We start from the raw sequence: 11,699 nt of genomic DNA on the forward strand, positions 1-11,699 counted from the left end.
CAAAGAGCCTAATTTTCGAAAATTATGGCTGCAAATTAACAAGGGATTATTTGATATTTCTTGGAGAGAAATAAATCCACAACTTAGGAAATGAAAAAAGTAATGAATACAAGGAAACAAATAAATTCAATCTCCAAGTAGGAAAAATGGGTGGGGGCCGAAAATTTAAAGGAGAATTGCACAAGGGGATTATTTAAATCCTCAATTAAATAGAATAGGATTTAAATTTGGAAATTTCTTTATGGGAAAAGACTCCCATAAAATAGGTAACAAATAAATTAATTTCCACAAGGAAAATAAAAGCATAATGGGCGTGTGATATGGAGGCAAAATAGAAGAAAAATATTCACATCCCCAATTCATTAGACATAGGTATGTATTTGAATAAAAAAAAGGATTCCACAAAATAGGAAACAATAATTTATCCTCCAAAATTTATTGGAGGGGCCGAAAATTACTAGGCTCAAATAGCCAAGGAAATATCCCCACTCTCTATTTATTTTGGGTGAAGAAATAAATTATAACATGATTTAATTGGGTTAAATTCAAAAGAAGGGGGTCAATAATGCACCAATTAAATCAAAGGAAAAAGAATAATTCATTCTCCTATTTTAAATAGGAAATTTTCGAAACTCCCAAGGATAAAAGAATGGAGTTCGAATTTCATGTAGTGCAAATTTAGGGATCTTTTGGTTTGGATTTAATTTGGATAAATGTCCCAAAACAATTAATTAAATCCACGAAATGAAATACTATCTCAATAATTAGGGAGGGCCGAAACTTTCAATGAATTGACTCGAGAAAGGATAAATGCATGATCCTATTAATTATTTCCCCGCATTGGAAACAAATATAAAATCTCAAGCTCATCATTCCACATTAACCACGACAATTTATTTTACGCAAAACACTTAATCACATAGAAACAAAAGTTTCATAATTCCAAGAATTCAAAATTCAAATAACATATAAGAAGAGTCACAAATGTTTGGGATGTTACATTGACACAGACATTGTTACAAAAGAAAAGCTGAACAAAAGTTCAAAGAAGAATATCCATAGAAAACATGTCTGCGAAACGTGCCTATATTGAAGGACATGACTACAAGCAGCCTTAGGTATGAAGTTCAATAGCAAAGGCTCACAAAGTCAAAATATTGTTCGTATAAATAATAAGTCAAAGAAGACTACAATCAATCCAAGTGTCCAAAGTTATGAAGGCAACACCACTTTCCAAGAATTGAAAGTGAGTTATGACTCAATAGAGGAAAAGAAATAATATGCATCACTTGCAAGGGGTGAATGAAACAAGTTGTTAAATATACAAGGGCCCACGGTTATTTGAAAGGTCCTGAAAAATAACTTCTTAGAATCCAATTAAGAACTGTTGATTAAAATAGTTTGTTATAGCTATTAAAGTCGCACCACCTCGTTCATCTTTCGCAAGCCGAGACTGGTAACATCGCTCTATGAACTGTGGAATCCACGCTGAGATTCTTCTTGTCAATGCCACTAATAATGATAGTTGGAGTCCATATCTTCATAAAGTTCTCTGCATGTCATAATGATTATCCCCGTAGGATATTGTTGTGTCACGACCACATCTCCCTAGTCAAAGAAAGTGTAGCTATATCGCGACTAAAACTTACTGAAGCTGTCTCAACTCATCATAAGATCCTTAAATCAAAGGAAACATTGTCTGAAATGTGTTGAGGGTACAAATCATACTGAATCAGAGTAGTTATGAAACAATTGTCTTTGCTAAAAGCAAGTTCTTAATTTGCGCAACGGAAGAGTACCAAGACAGATGTAATATATATGAAGACATACTACACCAGCTATCTTCCTACTTATTTAGCCTTCTGTCCCAACACCTCCTCGGCTTTGACAACGATTAACCTGCACATTAAGGAAAACAATATGCAGGGCTGAGTACTTGATATACTCAGTGGGCTTATGCCGAAAACTGTTTTCTTTTAGTTGTCAGCCAAGCTGAGTGAACGGGGAGTTTTTCTGAAAACAAGTCCCGGTCACTAAAATCTGTTCTTTCTTTCTGAAATAGACTGCAGTCTTTTAAACTTCTGATGATATGCCATATCAAACTGCGTGAATCGGGAATGTGGCCACATTCCACAATCACTGGGCTGGCCAACCTGGCGCTAGCTCACGACCCCTGGACCGGCCAACCTGGAGCTAGCTCACGGTCCCTATGTGTACACTAGTCCGAGTAGGATTTACTGACCTACTGGGACCCGAATTTGATTTAATTGGTTGACATAGCCAATAGATAGGCAATCATAAAACAAAACATGGCATGATAACTCATTCAAATAATCATGTTTTCACTTAAAACACGCTTTAAAAGAAAGAAGAGAAAGCCCAATTAATAGAATAGGCTCAATTAATCATTAATTTAGGGAGACCCTAAATTCAATTAAGTTGTGACCCAAAAGTAATTTATTTGCATTGGCCCAAAAACTAATGGCCCAAATACTACACTCCCAATCTGTCGGTCGTCTCTCTCTCATCTCTTCTCCAAATTGAATTTTTTCACCCTCAAATTAAATCTCAAACCCTAACTTCTCCATCTCTCTTCCTCCTCTCGATGACATTGCAGGAAACTGCCCCTGTCGCGCCTCACGGAGGCGTCTGCCATCTTCGACGCCACCTTCTTCCTCGGTGAAACGACCGCTGGCCGTCGTTCACTGCCGTCCCCAGCCGGCGCCTCGGCTGTGTAGCCGTCTGCCTCGCCGTCCCGGTGCCATCGGAGCAGAGAAGAGGGGCGTCGCCTCTCGGGGAAAACGTCGTCAGGTTGGACTCGGGCTGCTGTCCGGCGTGATTCGAGGCGCATGCTTCGACAGCGGCTTCGCCGTCTCTCCTTCACGACGTAGCAACTAAGTCCTTAACTTAGCTTGTTTATGTTTTCCTTAGACGAAACCGGTTCTTATTACACGATTTAGAAATGGGCAGATTATGGTGTTTCTCTTACGAGCTTCAAACTAGAGATTGAACTGCAAAATCTTAGGCATATCGCCCAGTTATATTATGCTCGTTCCAGTATATCCCTATAAGGCATTTGAAAAGAACTTTAGTCGATTCTGGAGCTACTGGCTGTTGCTACTATTTCTAGTGTTCCTACAGTTATAGATTCTACTTGATGATGTTTCTGTCTGTGATGATTCTTAATTGATGCAAAGGGTAATGGTCTTACCTCTTGTGGGTGGGTTTCTGCACTGATTAGCATTTAAGTTTGCTACTTGTTCCTGTAACTGTTGTGTTGCATAATTCCTTTAATGGTATGTGGATGGGATTTGGTATGTATGGAGGGGCTGCCTTTATAGATGAGAGTGTGTACTCGTGTGGTTCTGATTTGGGTTGTTTTAAATCTTGTTTTATCTTGCAGCAACTTTAACTGCATTTGTTTCCTTGTGGTGCTAGTACTTTAGTTAATAATGGCTTGTTTGTTGTGGCAGAAAAGGAGCCCTTGTTTGGTTGTGTAACTGAAAGCTGCAGGGCTGTTGCTTTGTGCCAGGAAAAGAGATCTCTAGTTTGCTTATACATTGGTTGACCTCCTGTAAATTCTGTTGCTTGCTGGTGTTGCAGAGTGTACCGTTAGAGGCTGCAACAATTTGTTAGGGACAGAGGTGCAGGGCTGTTGTGGCCGTGGCCTTTCCTTAGCTCGTAGCCGCTGTACAAGGGCGGAAATGTAGGTTGCTGCAACCTCTACAGACTGCCCCATTTGGTGAGTCTATCTTACTCTTCCCGAAAGGTCCCGCTGCCTCTTTCCTCTTCCTATGAAGCATGTATTTCTCTTTGACTTTGTTTTGCTAGCTTTCATACTCGTCTTATGCATTCTCTTGGGTATTGTTTCTCCTGAGTTGGTTATCGAGAGGTTCGAGGGGCTAACCATCTCCAGCGACCAGCACACCGTCTCGGCCCAACTCCCGTCGGTAGTCAAGCCGACGGCCGGTGCTAAAAGTGCCGGAGCTAGCTCTCTTTCCCCCTCGTATTGTAATAGAGTAGCTCCATTTGTGAACATTCTTTCTTCCCCATGTAATAGTTAGTTGACGTGTCATTAGCTTGAAATTCTTTATACTATATTTATTTTTATTCAAGAAATAAAAATACTCTTTCATTCTTCATAAATTTCTAGTATTTATTTCTTGTTTCTCGAGAATCTAGGTCTCGACTATTACATTCTACCCTCCTTAACAAAAATTTCGTCTCGAAATTTCATCTCGGTTGGGTAAAAGGCTCTGGGTATTTCTATTTCGTCTGGTCCTCAAGCTCCCACGTCGCCTCTTCGCGGCCGTGGTGCTTCCACAGGACTTTCACTGTTACAAAGGTTTTATTTCTCAACCCTTTCACTTTTCTGTCCAGAATTGCTTCTGGCTTTTCTTCATAGCTCAAATCTGGTTCTAACACCATCTCTTCTTGGTGTACTATGTGTTTGGGGTCAAACACATATTTCCTCAACTGTGATACATGAAACACATTGTGAACATTCCCGAAGCTTGGCAGGAGTGCAAATTTGTACACCACAGGGCCAACTGTTTCTAGGATCTCGTAAGGTCCGATAAAATGCGGTTTTAGCTTGCCCTTGACGCCGAATCTAGTTGTCCCTTTCGATGGGGATACTTTCAGAAAGACTTTGACTCCTGCTTTGAACTGTAGATCGGTTCTGCGAACATCTGCATAGGATTTCTGTCTATCTTGAGCTTCTTTGATTCTCTCTCGGATCTGTCGGACAATTTCTATCATTTCCTCAACGGAGTCTGGTCCGAGAATCCTTCTTTCACCAACTTCATCCTAATAAAGCGGTGATCTACACTTCTTCCCATAGAGTGCTTCATATGGGGTCATATTTATAGTTGTCTGGTAACTGTTGTTGTAGGCGAACTCTATAAGTGGAAGTATTGGCTCCCAGCTTAGTCCACGGTCGAGCACTACGGCTATCGACATATCTTCTAATGTCTGAATCGTCCTTTCGGACTTTCCACCCGTTTTTGGATGGAATACTGTGCTGAAATTCAGCTGAGTGCCTAACTCTCGCTATAGGCTTATCTAAAATCTAGAAGTAAATTTTGAATCTCGATCTTAAGTGATCGTTACTGGTACACCATGTAAGCATATGATCTCTGGCATACAGATCTGAGCCAACCTGTCGGATCCATACGTGATTCGGATTGGTATAAAATGAGCACTTTTGGTGAGGCGATCTATAATCACCCAGATGGCAGTATTTCCTCGCTGGGATTTTGGCAATCCTGTCACAAATTTCAATCGCTATATGCTCCCATTTCCATTCTGGAATCTCGAGAGGTTGCAACTTCTCATAGGGTTGTTGATGTAAAGCCTTCACTTGCTGGCAAGCCAGGCATCTTTCTATAAATGAAGCTATGCTTCTCTTCATGTCATCCCACCAAGATTGCTTCTTTAAGTCCTGATACATCTTCGTACTTTCGGGATGGGCAGTGTAGGGCGTCTCATGAGCCTCCCTCATGATCACATTCCTAAGTGCCTCATCGTTGGGTACGCATAGTCTTCCTTCGAAAGTGAGAGCATTATCCGCCTCTTCGCGGTAATTATCTCCTGTTCCGGTCCTCACTCTGAGACGAACCTTTTCTAGGGCCTCATCGCGTCTCTAGGCATCAATGATTTTGGCTCTTAAATCTGGTTCTATGACCAAGGAGGAAATTCCGCTGTCCACTGTCTCCGGGGCTCTTACTATTTCCAGTCGCATCTTGGCGAATTCCAGGATAAGCTTTCCTCCTGTGTGAGGAAAGTAGCCATTGGAGGTGCAGTCTTTCTGCTCAAGGCATCTGCTACCACATTGGCCTTGCCTGGGTGATAATTAATACCACAGTCGTAGTCCTTGACTAATTCTAGCCATCTGCGTTGTCTCATATTCAGATCCTTCTGCTCGAAGAAATATTTGAGGCTCGTATGATCTGTGAAGATCTCACATCGAACTCCATAGAGATGATGCCTCCATATCTTTAAAGCGTGCACCACTGCTACCAATTCCAAGTCGTGCGTCAGGTAATTCAACTCGTGCGGTTTAAGCTGGTGTGATGCATATGCAATCACCTTGCCCTTCTGAATCAGCATGCACCCGAATCCGACCTTCGATGCATCTGTATACACCACATGGTCGACTCTCGTCTCCGGCACGGCTAGCACTGGTGTTGTGGTCAACTTTTCTTTTAGTAGTTGGAAGCTTGCTTCACATTCTGGGGTCTAATCGACTTTAACTCCTTTGTTGAGCTGTTGAGTCATTGGCCTCGCTATTTTAGAGAATCCTTCAATAAATCGTCGGTAGTATTCTGCCAGTCCTAGGAAACTCCGAATTTCATTGGGCGTCGTTGGTGACTGCCAACGTTGCACGACTTCCACTTTTACAGGGTCCACTCGGATCCCTTCTGTTGTCACTATGTGTTCAAGGAAGTTCACTTTGTTAAGCCAAAACTCACACTTGCTAAACTTAGCATAGAGTTTCTCGGCTCTTAACGTCTCTAAAGTGGCTCTCAAATTTTCCTCATGTTCCTTCTCGTTCTTCGAGTAGATGAGCATGTCATCTATAAAGACTAGGATGAACTTGTCCAAATATGGGCGGAACACGTGGTTCATTAGGTTCATGAACACGGTTGTGGCGTTTGTAAGCCCAAAAGGCATTACAGTAGACTCGTAATAGTCATATCTGGTGCGAAATACAGTCTTAGGTATATCGTCTAGTCGAACTCTCAGCCGATGATAACCCGATCTCAAGTCCATTTTCGAGAAGACCCCAGCTCCTTGCAGCTGGTCGAAGAGGTCGTCGATTCTCGGTAAAGGTACTTGTTCCTGTGGGTTAACTTGTTCGACTCTCGATAGTCGATACACATTCTCAAAGTTCCACCCTTCTTCTTCACGAAGAGTACCGGTGCGCTCAAAAGCGATACACTGGGTCGGATGAAACCCAAGTCTACTTATTCTCGTAACTGGATCTTAGGTTCTTATTTCTTAAGCGTCATTCTGTATGGTGACTGAGATAATATGACTGATTCAAGTCATTCGTTTAGTAATTTATTTCGTCTGGCCGATGAAGCCATTTCTAATCTTAGATTTCATCGTCAGATATTGAGTTCTCTAACGCTTGCATCGATCGTAATCGTAGTCATTGAGCTGACATAATGACCTCATAACCTCTCGCTTAGCTGAGGTAGTCTACTTTCACCGCTTTCAAGATGCTTTTGTGCTTACCGCGATTCTTTCGTCATGATTTAGTACAGACTTTGTTCTACTCGCGTTAATCCTTGAATACTGGATTAGTGCATGTGGAGGTGTTGGCTTCTTTCTCCCAACGCTACTTTCTCCATGCCCTTTTTGGTTCGACTGAGCGATTCATGGTGAAATAATCTAGCATGACTTTCCAAAGTGATCTAAATCTCGTGTCTAGATAAACACAAAACTCTATCGACAGCTCCTTTCTGGGCCACTTAATTGGGGCGTGGCATATCGTAGAATACTTCTCCGCGTTTTATTGCCAATGTTTGCCTTTACTCTATATTATAGGTCTCTAAACTCGTTCTCTTGCGATAACTCTTTAAAGAGGAATTTCGATTCTTCCTTTCATAGTAGGGATGGTGAGGGTAACGATGCTATCACGCGTTCCTCCTTCCCGAATGTCTCTCCAGCTTTAGCTTTTCCTGGCCTCCTCTCAGATGAATCCCTCTTGCTGATGGGATTTGTTTCGTCAAACATAAACTACGAACGTACTCGCATTTTCTCCATGGCTTTCATTACATAACCATGATTGAGTCTTTGTTCTTGTGGTTTACTTATCCTACTCGGAATAAGCCTTTTGATCGATCAAGCAGTTATATAGGTCTTTTACATCATCAGATGTCATTTAATCCACATATATTCCTTGATGTTTCTCTTCTCAGGGCTAGTTACTTCTCTACCTAACATAATATTCGATCTTCTACCAGCTTGTTACAAGCGGTACGTAAACGTGAAATATTTAACGCTTTGTGCCGTCGGTTATGCGACGCTTCTAGCTGGTTCCTCATCTTCTGCACATGTTTCAATAGAGACATATTTGTCATGCGTATCTGAAAGAAACCGAGACCATGCCTTTTCTGATAGTCTCGTATCAATAACTCGATGATTAATCTAATAGTCTTAACTTGGATTATTATTCACACATGAGAGTATGACTGAAAATTTGAAGGGCTCCTGAATACCCAATTGGACAAGAATAACATCTCTTGTTCAACTCATATGAATTTTCATCGATAATCGACCTTGAAGGTAAGTACTGAGTTCATTCAAAGAACTACGTAGCTCAACTGGTTTCAGATAAACTCATAGAAGCTGAGGCTCACCCCTGGTGGGAGCTAGAAATAATCATGAGATAGGTCATGAAAACTGGATGGAAATGAATTAACTGTAAATTTCCATAGTGAGCTGCCAAATAGGATAGTACTGTTGTCCAATTAAACTGAAAGGATCTGAGCATCAAGAATAGTGGTTCAAACATGTCACCGCCTAAGATGATCAACCGCGAAAATTTAGAAACGTAGGCAATTGCAATGAAGGAACATTGATCATGCTTCAAAGGCATCTTGATATGGAATAACAAAATCACATCAATGATTTCACAGGTTCATTAAGGAAATACATTGAAATGAACTATTCAGAAAATTCAGCTAGGCTAAGCTCGTTAGGGAAAAGTGCAATATGCTTGCCTTAACTTCAAGCTGCAGAAAAATTCCGAGACTAGGAATAATACATGTACTGGAACCGAGATAGAAAAATTTCACCACTTGTAGGGAAAATATTGCTACAACACGGTTTCAAAATAGGGAGGTGAACAAAAGTTCCAACACAATACGAAATTCTCTGAGAAAATATTTAAAAGGCGCGACCATTCTAGAGGTCAGATGTAACATCCCAAACTTTTGTGACTCTTTTAATACGTTATTGGAATTTATGAAACTTTTGTTTCTATGTGATTAAGTGAGTTGCGTGAAATAAATTGCCGTGGTTAATATGAATGATGAGCTTGAGTTTTTATTTTTTTGCCAATGAGGGGAAATAATTAATAGGATCATGCATTTATTTTTTCTCAAGTCAATTCATTGAAAAATTCGGCCCTCCCTAATTATTGAAATAGTACTTCTTTTTGTGGATTTAATTAATTGTTTTGGGACATTATTCCAAATTAAATCCAAACCAATGGAGCTTAAATTACACTACATGAAATTCGAACTCCATCCTTTTATCCTTGGGAGTTTCGAAAATCTCCAATAGGAGATTGGATTATTTTTCATTTGATTTAATTGGTGCTTTATTGACTCTCTTCTTTTGAATATAATCCAATTAAATCATGTTATATTTTATTTCTTAACCCCAAAATAAATAGAGAGTTGGGATTTTTGCCTTGGCTATTTGAGCCTAAATTTTCGGCCTCCTCCAATAAATTTTGGAGAATATTTTATTTGTTTCCTATTTTGTGGAATCCTTTTTTTTATTCAAATAAATTCCTATGTCTAATTAATTGGGGGTGTGAATATTTTCCTTCTATTCTCCTCCATATCACACGCCCCTATGCTTATATTTTTCCTTGTGGGAATTTAAATAATTGTTACCTATTTTATGGGAGCCTTTTCCATAAAGAAATTACCAAATTTAAATCTCATTCTATTTAATTGGGGATTTAAATAATATCCTTGTGCAATGACCCAAGAATTTTCGGCCCCCACCCCTATTATTTCCTACTTGGAGATTTAATTTATTTGTTCCCTTATATTCATTATATTTATTTCCTAAGTTATGAATATATTCTCCAAGAAGATACCAAATAAATTCCTTGTTGTGCACCTGGAATTTTCGAAATTCCCTCACCTCCCACAAGCCTATTTTATTCTTTTAATTGTGGGATTTTTATTTGTTAGCCTATATTTTAATTCCCCACAATTTATTTATTTAATTTACCCATGGATTAAACCTAGCAAATAAATAACAATTAAACAAATCCTAGCCCCCACTCTCCCTACAATTTTCGCCCCCTCTTTTCTCCCTCTCTCACACGCTTCATTCTTCTCCCACTCTCCCATCTCCAAAAATCTTCCATCCAACTCGTGTTCTTGCAATCCGTTGAAGTTATTTTCGAGAGTCTCCGACGAATCGCTTCATCCATCGTTTCTACCGATTCGTTTTGTGTCAAAGAAGGTATATTGCTCACTTCTTATCATCCTATCCGTTTTGACCATGTTCTTGAGTCCTACATGCATGTAGAGGGTGTAGGTTCGATAGATCGCAAGTTTTAACGGGAGGGAAAGTGTGCTTCGTAAGAACTTGTTGTTTTTGGCGTTGTTGTTTGAAATCATGTGAGTTGGATCGATTTATTGGGTGAATAATATGAGTTTGTATGCAAATATGTGTATGAGGAACGTGTAAGCATGATTATGTGTTTTCGAGCATGAAAAATCGGTGGTTGTGTTGTGGAAGTTTAAAAACCCTATTTTCGAACTTGAACCAGAAATCTGTGATGCACGACCAGTGACTTATGATCTGTGTTTGACCAATCAAACTAACGCATTTTGCTATGAAATTTTTACTGAGTAAACTTCAAGGTATTTTCGGTATCTCGTGTGAATTTCAGCCTGTTTTATCTAAAAATGAATTTTTAACAAATTTTTGAAGTTGACTGCGCAAATCTGCCAGAAACGTGAGTTCTCGCCATGAATGTTTCGTTTTCTGGTTGACTGACCAAATGACCTCCGATCGATGTGATTCTTGAACTATATGAAAATTTGAAGTGTCTTCTGTGTTGTGTTAAATTTTCAACCTTTTTGTGCATCGTATGAATTTATGGAGAATCTTTCAAAGGAACTGCGCAATACTGTCGGAAATTGTATGTTACGACCAGAGAGTTTAATATGTGATATGACTGACTAAATGACGTGATTTCGGTGTGAAAATCTTCATGGACGAACTTGAATGTGTCTTCTGTATTGTGACCCAAATTTAGCTTCTTTTGAGGTCGGGTGAATTTATAGTAATTTTTACAAAACGGTCGCGCAGTTCTGCCAGTTTTCTGCCTTGTTAAAATAACTCTTATTTTCAAGTTTAAAAGTATTGTATGATGCATGTATGTCCAAGGAACGTGTCTAAATGGTGTAAGCACTTGTGATAAGTTGTAATGCGATACGTGTGTCTTTACACCTTTTTGACGTATGTTGGGTTGGGGGATTGAGAAAGACGATGAGAGAGAGACGATAGGACATGCATAGTAATATGTTGAAGTGTGAGGCTGACTTATGTTGTCATTGACAAGGGTGTTGTGTATTCGTGAACTCGAGGATCGAGAGTTGCTAAGTTGGATTGTGAATTGCTAAGCGAACGAGGTGGGCTTTCTTTTCAAACCTCTTTACTTTTCCGAAAAATATTATGTGGAGATATAAGGGTGGTTTAACTGTTATGTCATGTCATGTTGTTTTTGTTATGAGATTGTGTGCCTGATGCCTAGTTCGTATGAGTTTACTCCGTTAGGCTATATGGCTGTGTTGTGAAACAAATTCGGGTCCGAGTAGGGCCGTAAACCCTATCGGGCTGTGTACACTGGTGGGATCGCGAGCCGTCCTTGCAAGTCGGCCGGTCTCGTGGGCGAATAGTGTGGCCACACTATCGTCGCACTGTGATGTGATTGA

General features: G+C 39.9%; 1 long non-coding RNA gene across 1 annotated transcript; it reads left to right on the forward strand.

Annotated features, from left to right (window-relative positions):
* The first annotated feature begins 2,471 nt into the window (after positions 1-2,471).
* Positions 2,472-4,146, forward strand: LOC121804894. The gene is made up of 2 exons (XR_006051225.1): positions 2,472-2,887; positions 3,474-4,146. It is a non-coding gene; the product is annotated as an uncharacterized LOC121804894 (long non-coding RNA).
* The last annotated feature ends 7,553 nt before the right edge of the window (positions 4,147-11,699 follow it).

This window comes from Salvia splendens, chromosome 5 (assembly GCF_004379255.2).
Source record: "Salvia splendens isolate huo1 chromosome 5, SspV2, whole genome shotgun sequence".
NCBI classification, from domain to species: Eukaryota; Viridiplantae; Streptophyta; class Magnoliopsida; order Lamiales; family Lamiaceae; genus Salvia; species Salvia splendens.